At 56.1% G+C, this 3,776-nt stretch overlaps 1 non-coding gene across 1 annotated transcript; it reads right to left on the bottom strand.

Annotated features, from left to right (window-relative positions):
* Positions 1–1,319: 1,319 nt before the first annotated feature.
* On the bottom strand, positions 1,320–1,392 carry TRNAN-GUU (transfer RNA asparagine (anticodon GUU)). The gene has a single exon. It is a non-coding gene; the product is annotated as a tRNA-Asn (tRNA).
* Between the last annotated feature and the right edge of the window lie 2,384 nt (positions 1,393–3,776).

The following is a 3,776-nucleotide window of genomic DNA, read 5'->3' as shown; positions in this document are numbered from 1 at the left end:
CTGGCCCTTGCCCTCTGAAGGGCAGTGGGCCTGCGAGGGAGAAAGACTGCATTTGTGGAAAAGGATGGGATTTGTATGGCAAGAGACAAAGCAGAGTGCACAGCGGGGTCTGTCCTTGGCGTCCTGGCCCAGCAGATGTAGAGGGAGAAGCGCTGAATGCGAGTGGCAGGGAGGGGGCTGTTTAACCAGCTGCGCAGGGAGCAGGGACTTCAGTGTGAGAAAGAGCACAGAGGGATCTGTCTGGGACCCCTACTGAACATCCCTCTGCATCAGCTCCTTCCTGCTGAAAGGGCGCAAGACAGGGCAGAAAGGCAGTGACTCCCCTGGGGTCTAGCAGGGAGGCTAAAAGCTGCCTGTAAAACCATGACTTCACAACAGCCCCAGATCTGAGACTGGAAGTCAGTTTTGCTCTCCAAATTTACTTTTTTTTTTTTTTAAATACTTCTCCTGAACATTACACACAGACTTTGCTTTTGTGTTCTCTGTCCCCTCTGTACTAGCTCACAGCACAAATGTCTTGATGTCTCGATCCTCCCCGCTTTCCTTACCCAAATGTACTCATTCATCAGGCTGCCCTGCCCAGCCCAGCTGCAGCACCTTGCAGCCTCCCATCCCCGCACAGAGGGAGGAGCCCTGCTCCTGCAGCCCCACATGCTGGGTTGGCCATCTTGGCAGCTCTTGCTGCTGCTGAACCCTGCTCTCCCATCAGGAGCTCAGCTATGACTGCGACCCAGGATGTCCCTCTCTGTCTCCAGACTCAGCCTCTCTCCAGCCAACAAGTCAGGCTAAGGATCAAGCGCAGCCTGGATGGAGGGTGCTGTCCTCCACCCCGAGGTTTTGCTTGGGGCGGATGAAGGACTGACCCTGCCACGGGGGTCTCTGGCTGAGCTGTCTGCACATCAGGCAGATGTCTGAATCACTCCCACGTCCCCACACAGTCTCCGAAGCAGGCACTCAGCTGAGCTCTTTCCCTGCCCCACGGCACTGCACCCTCCCTTCTCCCCATTCAGTAATGAAATGTACAGACACAACCACCTGGCACTGACATGCACTCTTCCCTCTTCTGTCCTTCCCATCAGGCAAGGGGATGGGACAAGTCAGCTCAGCTCAGCTCAGCTTCAACAGGACACATGTACATCCTCCGTGCTGCTCTCCAGCCACTCTGGCCATCCCCCATGGTCTAGAAAGGACATCCCACAGCAACATGCATATCCCAGCCAGCAGCAGATCTGCTGTCCCAGAGCTGAGACATGGTGACTGTGAGCAAAACCCAGGGTGCTGGGCAGCACAATCCCCCAGGCACCCCACCAAGAGGGCAACATCCCTGGGTGGGCTCGAACCACCAACCTTTCGGTTAACAGCCGAATGCGCTACCTGCTGCGCCACAGAGACCCCCACCTGGCACTCTCCTGGGGCTGCTCCAGTGTCCAGTTCCTGGTGCTGCAGGAAAGGGAATGTCCCTGATCCCAGCCACATCCCCAGCCCCAGGGAAGGAACACTGCCATTTGCCCACTGCCAGGTGCTGGTGGGCAGAGCAGTGCAGAGGGAGGCCTAATACCTAGGTGAGGGGCTGTGGGCAGCTCCCTGCCCAGGATTGACTCTGCCTGCTTTCATGGCCCTTCCAATGCACACCCTGGGGGGCCACTGGAGCTGTGGGCACATCACCCTGGGGAGGGCATTTTCCTCACCCCATTTGCTCCTGCTGCTGGCATCGAAGACAGGTGTGACACACACAGGAGTGCTGCACGGGGTGGCAGAGGTGACTCAGGGAAGGGGTTTGCTCCTCTCCATTGACCCTCCCTGGGAGGGCCAGAGCATGGGAGCAGCACTTGCAGCAAGAGTCTCCTCCTGCCCCCAGCAACTGCAGAGATGTTGAAGGGGCAGCACTCCATGATGCAGCCCTGCTCCAGGACCAGTCCCAGCTGATTGGCGATCTCAGCTTCCCTTATCCCAGCCTGTGGCCCAGCAAGAGGGTTCAAATGCTGCTTTCTGCTGAGGCTCTCAGGGCACCAGGGGCCAACAGGGCTGTGCTTGTCAGGGGAACATCAGCTTGTCAGAGGCACATCATGGGACAAGAGTATGCCCCACCCCTCAGCAGGCTCTTAGGGGATGTAGCTCAGTGAAGAGCACCTGCTTTGCATGCAGGAGGTCCTGGGTTCAATCCCCAGCAACTCCAGGGGAGCTTTTGTCCTGAATCTCCATCCCCTCCCCCACCCCACCCCCAACAAGGGTGAGGACTGGGAACAGGGTGCATTGCTCCTCTCCAGAAAGTGTAGGCTCACCCTCTGACAGGGTGTCATGTGGGAAGTGGAGCTCCCCATGTGGGAAGAGCCCAGCCAGATCATCAGAAAGCCTGCCCAGGTGAAATGACATCATTATGTCACTACTATTGCAGCAACCTGATTGGCCAGCAGTAGACAAACAGGCAGGAGCTGAGAGGTCATCAAATGCATCTCAGGAGAGATCTCAGCACTTTGAAACAAGAGTCAGTAGCATGCATAAAGGTGAGAGGACTGGATGCTGGCTGGGAGGTTATTTCAGCTGCAGCAGCAGGATTGCCCTGGGCAGGCAGACAGGCACTGTGAGGGCATCAGGCTCATCAGATGCACCTGACCACAGGAGGTGAGAGCTCAGCAGGAGGGGAGAGGGGAGGCAGGTGGAGGTGACAGCTGGGATGTCACTGGTGAATTACTCCTGTCCCAGCAGCTCCTGGTCAGCAGCAGGTGAGCAGGCACTGGGGTCACTGCAGGTGACAGGAGCTGATTCAGCAGCTGAGGAGGTGGGAGCAGGAGCAGGAGAGGGAGAGTCAGGCAAAAGCACAATGGCTGGTGTGTTGGTAGTGAGGCCACTTCCATTACACTTCCCTGATTGGCCAGCAGTGGGCAGGCAGCATTACGAGGTCATCAACAGCATCACAGAGGCTGCCCAGCAGCAAGGAGAACTTGGGAGGAGGCGAGAGGGACAGATGAAGGTGACATTGGTGGCTTTGATTGTGAGGTGTCTCCTTTCACAGCAGCTGATTGGCCAGCAGCAGGTGGCAGGCATGTGAGGTCATCAGGGGCATGACAAAGTCCATGAGGCAGACATGAGAGCCTAGAGGGAGGAAGGAGGGAGAGACAGATGATCATGACACTGCTGGCATAGTGATTATGAGGTCACCTCTATGAGTGCAGCCTGATTGGTCAGCAGCAGGCAGGCAGGTGGGTGGGCACTGTGAGGTCATGAAGGGCAGGAGGAAACCCCCAGGAGAGAGGAGAGCTCCTGAAGGGGGCAGGGGCAGGTAAGTGTAGCATGACTGGAAGCTGGTTTGTGAGGTCAGTTCTACTGCAGCAATCTGATTGGGCAGCAAGCTGGCAGGCACTGTGAGGTCATGAAGCAGGTCAGAAAACCTTCCCCATGGAGAGGAGAGAGGGAGAGATGAGTTAGAGCGATGTGTTGGATGTTTATTGTGAGGTCAATTCCTTGCATCAGCCGGATTGGCCATTAGCATGTAGGTCAGCAGGGAGGTGTTGTGAGGTCATCAAGAACATCAGAAAACTCCCCCAAGCCAAAAGAAGAGCTCAAGAAGAGAGGAGAGGGAAGGCAGGTAAAGGGGGACAACACTGGGACGAGGATGATGATGTCACTTCTTTTGTACTGTGGCAAGATCTTTGGAATTGAAGTTATGCCTGTGATACAAGGATGGCATTCAAATTTATCTGATATAGTCCTATATCAAAGGGAGTGGTCATGCATGCTCTGGAGTGGTTACATGGGACCACAAGCCAGCTGGATTA

This window comes from Apteryx mantelli, chromosome 20 (assembly GCF_036417845.1).
Source record: "Apteryx mantelli isolate bAptMan1 chromosome 20, bAptMan1.hap1, whole genome shotgun sequence".
Taxonomy (NCBI): domain Eukaryota; kingdom Metazoa; phylum Chordata; class Aves; order Apterygiformes; family Apterygidae; genus Apteryx; species Apteryx mantelli.
This window is presented reverse-complemented; position numbering and strand designations above follow the sequence as displayed.